We start from the raw sequence: 9,468 nt of genomic DNA on the forward strand, positions 1-9,468 counted from the left end.
TTTTAAAATTTCCTCTCGTTGAATGCTGGTTTGTTCTGTTAATTTTTGTATTTTTTTTTAATTTTTTTTTATTTCTCTAGTCATCTTACCCTCCCTTTTCTGCACCTCTTCTTATTAAAGTACATGCATTTATTTCCAATAAACAGAAATGCACACAATCTGCTGTCTGAGCCGTTACTAGTGCCTTACAGCAATACTAGCACTTTCTAGAACACCTTAGCCTTGTTCACAGCCCTATCAGATTGGCAGTGCAACTGATGGACTGTATAAAATAACAAAAGTTTTGTTCTTAACTGCTGAATGCACAATTTTATCTCATTCCTATTATTCCGGTCTGCAAGATTATCATAGACAGAGAACGGAACAAACCACTCTTCAGAGTTGAAAAAACACACAAGTTTGCGTCCCTATCAGCATGCGATGAAACCACAGCAGAAAGAAAGAATTCCCACTTCAAAATAGCCTTGTGTAGTGTTTCTGTTTAACCAGATCTTTATTCATCAGTCAGCACACACCACTATCATCTCTTCCTTAAACAGGGTTTCTAAGGCTCTCCGTTTCAAGTGCTGTGCTTAAACCTAGGTAGCACATCCTCATAATTATTTTAATAACAGCGGCAACAACAAAAAAGCCGTTCTGCTGTGGTTTCATCACAGATCATTGATCCTGCATCGTATTCCACTCGCGTGCTTTCATCTTGAATACTTTTGTCGTTGACCTTGTTGCAAGAACTAAATGAACAAGTACACAAAATTGCACGTTTTGTCAACGCTGAGGAGGAGAGTGAATTGTTCAGTGCTGCGTCTATGATAATCTTGCAGACCGGAATAATAGGAATGAGATTAAATTGTACATTCAGCAGTTTAAGAACAAAACTTCTGCTATTTTATACAGTTCATCAGTTGCACTGCAAATCTGGTATGACAATGAACAAGCATGTTTTAGAGCAGTCTTCCTACAAGAACTCTTTTCAAGACCTTGCACACTGGTGAGGTGTGGAAATCCAAATTGTTCAGGTCCCCCCCTATCTCCTCAACTCCATTATTCAACAAGTTTGCTTTTCTCCAGTCACAGACTATAGTCCCCAAATGTCAGCTATAACAGGATGACATCCTATTGCATCGTCAATTACATATACTTCTTCTTTCAATATTCTGGCACACAGATTGCACCGGTCTCCTAGAACTGTGCACTCTTCTATCATCTCTGATTTTTACTCTAACCTCATCCAGAACAGGCAAAATATTTCCTTAGAAATTGGACCATATCTAGAGTCTCCTTAACCTATATTCTGTCATGTTATACAGTGCTTTTATGTTTCCCCTATGGTCTTTTAACGTATGTGACCAAACTTTTATTTTTTTGGTCTTTATTAAACACAGTCCAACGAAGTTTGGTCAGACTTGCTGGTTTTGTCTTTCTGATCTCCAACATACAGAGTTCTCTTGGCTCATGTGTTCATTTACCTGGTCATTATTAATTCGCTTAACATCCTAGCTCAGGTATTCAGGAGGGTACTTCAGTAGCTTTCCACATCAGCCTCTTTGTTTCTCTCTTTTTCTTTGTTATTTTTTAAATATTTTTTTTGGGGGGGAGGGGTGGTGGTGGTTTGTTACTGTTGTGTTTTCTTTGGGGGGTGTGTGTGTGTGTGTTTGCTGTTTAGGGTTTTTATTCCAAATGTAAGTCATCTTCCTTTTTGTGTTCTCTCCGCTTCTTCTCCCCAGGGGTGTCAGAAGAATAAAAATGTGCATCCCATAGTTATTCCATCACAGTCTGCAAATTTGTCCAAGATTTAAGGAAAATGATCTGGTTTAACCTCCTTGCTGAAAATCTACCCCAGGTGTTAAAGAAAACGGTACTGCTTGTTAGTCATGAAATGGCAGTCTTCCTTCTAAGCTGACACTAAAACATCCTGTAAAGCGTTATTAAGTGTTGTGCCATGGAGTAAGGGTGGAGGGAGGCACAAATCTTCAGACAAAATGTACAACTCAATCCTAATCGTTATAAAAATAATAGAAAAAGCCTTCTGTAACTTCTCACAGCAGAAACAGTATGAGCATTAGCATCTTTGCCAAATTCCACCATTCAAATTTACATGCTAACTGGCTTCCCTGTGCAATTTTAGTTGGATTTGTTTGTTCTTTCTTCCTCTGGCAGCACTATGATTTCCCTGTTCTGTTCACTTCCTCTTTAAGAAGTCCCAAAGTAATCTTTCTGCACATTATTATTACAATGGTACTTAACATGTTCATAAGACATAGCTATAAAGCAATGCCCTGCAAAGGCAAATACAAAACTAACAATCTCTATGATCTAAATGAAATCACAACAGGACAAATAATTGATGAAATTAAATAAGCAGCAGCATCTTGAAATTCACCAGCTTTTCCCTGAACATACAAAGGTGTACTTCTGCTAGAAACTCTATATTGGTCCCTCCCTCTGCACAGTAGGAGGTCTGACATATCTACAGTCAATACTAGTCACGGTTACAGAATTATGAAATTCACATCACTTACAAGGAAAAATTAGGATTTCTTAGAGATGACATTTTATTTCATCAGTTCTTTCTCCCCCTGTGAAGATGGGAAGGCAGTTAAAAAGGCTTTGCCATGCTCCCAAATGCCCTTCTGCACTATGCCTTATTGCAAAATGAACTTCTCATTCAGGAACACAAATTCAGTGGCAATTCTTAACACTGACCACTCACACTGTACTTGCAGCATAAGACCTAGTTGTCTTCACTCTCTCTCTTCCCCCAACATTTCTTCATTCTGCATGGAACAGTCCACCCTGCTCACTTGCAAATGCATGTTCTCGGCTAGTATGACCACAACTAGACTAGCGGTTTTATTGCTATCACAAGCAGCCCAAGAAAAAACCCCAAGATATTCCTTAAACTACATTAGAAATTTAGGCTGATGTAACACAGATTGAAGTTCAGCATTCAAACTCTAGCAGGGTCGATCCTGCAATCACTACTTGCCTGTCCTCCAGCCCCCAGGAGCCATCACTGCAGTGCTCCCCCTTCTGCAGCTATGAATTAGACCCATTGCCTGCCAACACACAGGAGAAATGAGAAGTCTCCTCCATTGCAACCTACAACAGCTGACCAGAGCAGCAACAAGTGTCAATCTGTGGTGAGGATTAAATCCTACCTGCTTACCAGGTTTAGCCAAGTTACAGAACAACTTGAGCCCCTGCCATAGTACAAACTGAAACTATAGTGGCGGCTGAATGACCGTTTCTCCTTTATTTCACAGGACACTTCTCAACTCATTTCAGTTTTCACACAAGCGGAGAAGACTGAACTAATCTCCTCTTTGCAGCGCAACACTACGCAAAGTAACTGCTGTTTACAGCCTTATTTTCAGTAAGAAGCACTAACTAGCCTTTTAGGAAGAACAGTCTCAGCACTTTAGACAAAATATTTCTGCCTCATCTTAAAAGATAACCAGACACCTGAAATAAAAACAATACTATGCATATTCACAGCTGAAAGTTTGCCCGTTTAAATGCAACATGAACCCAGGCCTCAGGTTTTGCATCTGTGACTTCGACAAGGAAACAGCACAGAGGAAGCAAATCTCCCGAAGGCTCATTAACAGCTACACAAACAGGTGTTTGCTGCATACGGGCATTTGAAGGTTTTACTAACAAAGACCAGGATAGCGCAGCAAGCCAGCTCCCTGGCTAGGTCTGGAGACAAAAGCCTTACCACAGCTTTCCAGGTTCAGCAACCTACAACGAGGGGATGGCATGCTGGTGAGGAGCTGTAAGGTTGTCAGAGCTGTTAGAGCTGCCTAAGAACACGGAAAAAGAAATTTGCTTTTAGTCTCTTGTAAGTCTCAGCCAAAGCTCAATCTGAAGATAGAAGGGGGAAAATTCAACTTAAACAACTATGGTTTATATTTGTGTAACATTTTTATACACAAGGGAGCCGCAGGCTCTTGACAAAACCTTACTGCAGTGACTTCCAACATTTTGTTGTTGGTGTGAACTGAGCTATGACTGCACATTAGTGAGAAATTACATCAACCATTATAGGAAAGTTTTGTACTGCTTATGCACAAGTTTAATTGTCCATGATGAATTGCCTGATATAAAAGGACATATAAAGGGGACAGAAAAAAATATTTTCTTATAAAAGCAATTATCTTTTCTGCAAATGTTCACATTTCTTAGAAAATAAAAATAAAATTATTATATGGGCAACCCCCCCCAAACATTATTCATATAGACTATTGGTGTAAAAGCAAGTTAAATAATATTCTCCAAGACTGACTCGTTAAAATTATAAACCTGGAAGGCCAAGCCACTTGCCAGTAAAATACTAATTTTTTCTTTCAATTAAGAAAGTATTTAAAAGTTTGCCTTAAAGAGTATGTTTTCCTCCATGGCCACCAATGACTCATGATATCAAAACACTTCTCACATAGTTCATTATTGCACAGCTGAAACAGAAATCATTAATTGCCTCCTCCTGATTATTTTCAATATAGCAATGAAACCATAGCAAGTATATTAGTAAACACAGAAGTATAATACAATCCAACAGTTGACTATGACAAGGCACCCTCATTCCCAGCTACTTTTTGCTTAAGGAAAGGCTCGATTGGCTGCAATTGTAGGAGTTGACACAAGACAGGAGCAGAGTACTGACACTTACAAGTGACTAAATATAATCCTTCTTCCCCCCAGCTCAGTGTGCTAGAGATCTATTACGTTGGTATGATATCAGCACAGTCTTATACACCACAAAATTAATACCTCAGTTCACAAACTGAGGCATACATTGAGGCAAGGAATGAATGATGAATGCATACCTCAGTTTACCACTGTAGACAAATTGAACATTAAGAGTAAAGACATAATCTTTCATGCATTCAAGTCTTTTTCCCTGCATCTCCAAGAGCATCAGTGCTCAGAGGTCTTTGTCTCAGCATCCCTATGCTGAGTGCTTCAGAAGCAGGTGAAAACCACAACTGGCAGAAGCGAGATAGTGGGTAGAACTGTCCATTAGAAACATAACATTTCTGCAAAACATACCAAGACACATTTTCAGTTCCAGGATGACACATGGCCAAGATGAAGAGGAAGACCAAGCCCATGATAAATCTGATAATCAGGATTCAAGACTGAGGTACAGGAAAACCTGAATGTTTTCATTTCGGACCAAACCCGTGGTATGAACAGGGAAGCCTGTTCCCTGCAGTCCACCTAAACATCTTAAACATGAGGCTATCATTTATCATGCAGGAAGTTTGTTTCCCTGGCATGCATGTGCTGTGCACATTGTGTTTGCATGCTTACTCTCCAACATGCCCACAAAAGCAAGACTTTGGTGGTCTCATAACACAGAATTGTTTAGTGATTTAAATGTCCCATTTTTCCAGACAGCTGTAGCAGATGGCAGTGAAAATGACAAAGAGGAAAGATTCTGCTAAGGTTCAGTGTAATATGATCAACCCATCCAGAAATGCAGTAATACAACTTTGTAAATGACCAGCAAACTAACTTAGAAAGGGTTTGTTAAAAAGCATGTTGGATCATATAGTGTATTGTTGCTTTATACCACAAAATAAACCTTTATGCTAATACATTCTATATTTACAAAGCTTATGCTAATGCTACAAAATAGTATGCCATAGAATTAAAATGAAAGAAGAATCTTTAAATAAGACAAAAACGCAAGCAATAAAATTCCAAACTGACAAAAAAAAAAGAAGTTACAATCATAACCGATGCAGATGTGTGGGGAAAATTAGCATACAGAATACGAATAGTAGTAAAAGATTTGTTTCTAGCATCACCTAATAGGGTTCTAGAAGGGACACTGGGAATCCATCTATCTAGAAGTTAGTATTTTTATCTAATTTATTTCCAAATTGGGCCCAGGTTTAGAAAAGAATTCTATGTTCCAACAGCAACCCCATCTCCACACATCATTATATTATCTTGCAAGAAGCGAAAATGTTCCACCAGCACTTCCCGTCCTCACCCTCAGTGGCAGTTACACATTAATTTGTTCTCTGATAACTAGTGTTTATCTTTAGCACACAGAAATAAAATTGAGAAATAATTCATGCGAGTTCCCTTCAGGATCAGTTACTACTTCTGGCCAGAAGGGGAAGCTAGTGCTACGTACGTTTGTCACGCAGCTTGGAGGCATTCTGAACACAGGAATTTGGTATTACTTCATCATCACAATCGTAAATCTACCCTGTTTGGCCGTGGCAGACTTAACAACCTGAGGAACTTAAACACATGGAACATTTATTCGGAGTGCATTCAGTAGGCTTCAGAATGTAAAATATAAAGTCACACCTCTGACAGCATGAATTCCATCTGTTTTGTTTTGGAGAGTTACTCATGGAAGACTAGCAGCAAGTGGCTGTAACGCTATTTAGGAGTCATTTAAAGTGAGTTTCTAACTTTCCAGCAGAATTTTGCTGTTGCCTTCTCTATGGTCGCTGCAGTAAGTCAGGGATCTCCGTGTAACATGGGGCTTACATAGGAATGCCATCTTTTTTCCCCACCTAAACCAGAAACAAAATACTAAGCATAAAAGTTTAACCAGGAGTTCTGTTCCTGTGTTGACACCTATTCAGAGTATCAGTGTGGGGAAAAAACTGAAAATGTCATATGAAAGGTATGAAAAGCTGCCTTGTTGCATAAATCAGTGTCCAAGGACTATATTTTATTGTTGAGAATGAAGAAACCTGCAGTACTCAGATGACTTGTGGTTGTCAGCATCCTTCATCCTTTTCAAACCAGATTCAACTGTATTTATGTTTTGCAATTTTAGCAGAGAGGGAGACAGACTGAACAACTGAGGGTTTTTTTTTGATCAACTACTCTGTTTCAGCTTCTCAGCATTAAAAAGCCCACCTATTTGATCAAAGCTAATTATCGGTCTTACTAGATGGCCTTTCTCACAGTGCGGTGGAAACAAACAGCAGCAGTCTGATGTCAGAAGCTGTATCTAGTTTTGTATCTGTGTGTCCCTGATCTGGCCTAGGCTCAGCCTCCGCGCCCATTTCTGCTAACAGCTTTACCAACTTCCAGGAGTGCTCCAGCTCTCAACCCAGCTCGGCAGGAGGCAGACTATTCAAACCCTCAATGCACAGAACACTAACAAATGAACAGAGGAACACCCAAATACAAGGTTGTGTTACATATACATGCACACCATCCCTTGTCCTTGTTTGCCGCTTGTTCCGAGAGGATATATTACTGGTACTATTTCCTTCTCATGCAACAAGATTGATGCTAGAACACAATAAACGGATGCTGAGTTCTTCAATGAGGATGTCAGCCACCAATAGTGGAGGTCTGACAGCAGGCCTTACAAGCCCATCAGATCTTCAAAATGACCTAAAATGATAAGCAAAAATTGATAGTGTTGCATTAAATGTATTCAAGAAGGCCTCATTTGTTGAAGTGTCTCTTCCCACCACCATCCATTTCCGCTGCATTGTGCACCTACTTATTCTAAAGAAGACAGAATGAATAGACACTCAAAGGATTAGAACCGCAGAATTACTGGGGGAACAAGAAGCTTCTTGAAGCAAAGGGACCTTGATTCTGTCTTTGAAAAAGCTTCTAATATTATATACCAAACACTGAGCTTTAAAGGTTTTTGTTAAAGAGCAGTATCTTTAGTCAAAAAAGCAAATCAAACCCAAAACAAACAAGAAAAAATGGAGCTCAAGTCAGAGCTCTTAGCTCTTAAGCCACATTTCAGAATCACGAGTCAGTGACATTTCACCTCTTCTGTGCTACTGTTCAACTGAAGAAAAAGCAAGTAGTCATTCAAATCCTCACTTACTTTAGCTAGTGTTCTGGAAAAATAGCATTTCATGAGTTAAAGCCTCATGATCTGTCCATCTAATTGTGGAAAGCATAAAAATTCTGATGTCATCTCCTCAGAGTGAATCCATTCTTGTAACTAAGACTATGACAAGAATAGAAATGGCATCAACAATCTGTTTTAATGACACTGTTTGTATCATTTCCAATTACAAAAGTAACATTTCTTTAAACTCATTAGTGCCCTGCCATTATAGCTGTCACCACTTCTACAGTCTTCCTGCTCTGAAAGTGAAGACTCTGAGTAGGTTCCTGTTAGGAATATTGATAATCATCATGAAAAGCTCTTTTCCAGATGGTCTTATATGAGGCATTCATACTCCAGCCGTTCCCAATGAAGGTTAAATGCTATTAGTAGAACACAGTCTCCAGCAGAATGTGAGGTTTGTCACTAGGACAGCTGTGCAAATCACTGATTTTTTTAGCTATACCTCACCTTCATTTTAACTACACAGGCATATGGAACAAGAAGAGGGGAAAATATTCTTGCCTGTTTTGTATTACAGCGGTATGTCTTGATGGGCATGAAAATATTCTCAAGTGACAAAGGGACCCTCAGCATCTGACACAATTCAGTTCTTAAAACGTTCAGACCAAGCCCTAAACACTCACAGCACAGAGCAGGAAAGCATCCAAGAAAGCATCAAGGACAACCATTCTATTCCCAACATGCATTTTTCCAACCTGTCATTGACAATCTTCAATGACTAATTCTTCAAAACCTATTAAGGAAACTTGTTGCAGTGTTTTACTATCTTTACTGATAGGAATTTCCACCCCCCACCATGACCCCAGTATTAAACTAAATTTTATTATCTGCAATTTAAACCTGCTATTTCTTGTTCTATTCCCCATGAAGTAAAGAAAAGGGATTGAACTCTTCCTCCTCACAGCAGCTTTCTATGCATGTTTCAAGACCTCCAGGTTTGTTGCAAAAATGTGAGTAACAAGCCAAGTAGGTCAACTGGAACCATTAAGGATGCTCATTCCTATCTAGTCATCTAGTCCCTATATTCACACCATTTTTATTCTTGTTGCAGTGTTAGCTATCACATTTGTCCCTATTAAACAGCAAGCTAACTTTTCTGCTACAAAGTTACCCATCTCAGTACTTCAAGGGCTTTAGGAGTTAATGCAAATAGAAGGAAAGCTGCTGGCCTTTGTTTCTCACCTTTACTTTCGTTAATAACAAAAAAACCCACAGCCTGCTGCCCCCCCCCCTCCCCAAAAAAAACCCAAACCAACAGAAAACCACAACCCAAACTAACCACAAAGCTTTTCTCCCTTCTCCCCCTCCCCAAATTTCTATTTACTTCTAACATCAGAAATTGTCCATATATTTTTCCTAGAAATCTGTGTAGCAAATGTCTTCTTATCTTCAGATCACAGAAGCTAGAGAAACCTGCGAAAGTTCACTAGTTAAAGTCCTTAATTCTACAGGGACATTCTAGTAGTCTACATAAAATTAACAGGGCAGACCACAAGTATAACTGTGCAGTTAAGCAGTTAAATCTAGTTTGGTTTTGTTAACATAGTATTAAATGCCAAGACAGATGATAAAAAAAGTTCCTTAACCATAAAATATAAAATCCCCGA

Source organism: Falco rusticolus, chromosome 1 (genome assembly GCF_015220075.1).
Source record: "Falco rusticolus isolate bFalRus1 chromosome 1, bFalRus1.pri, whole genome shotgun sequence".
Lineage (NCBI taxonomy): Eukaryota > Metazoa > Chordata > Aves > Falconiformes > Falconidae > Falco > Falco rusticolus.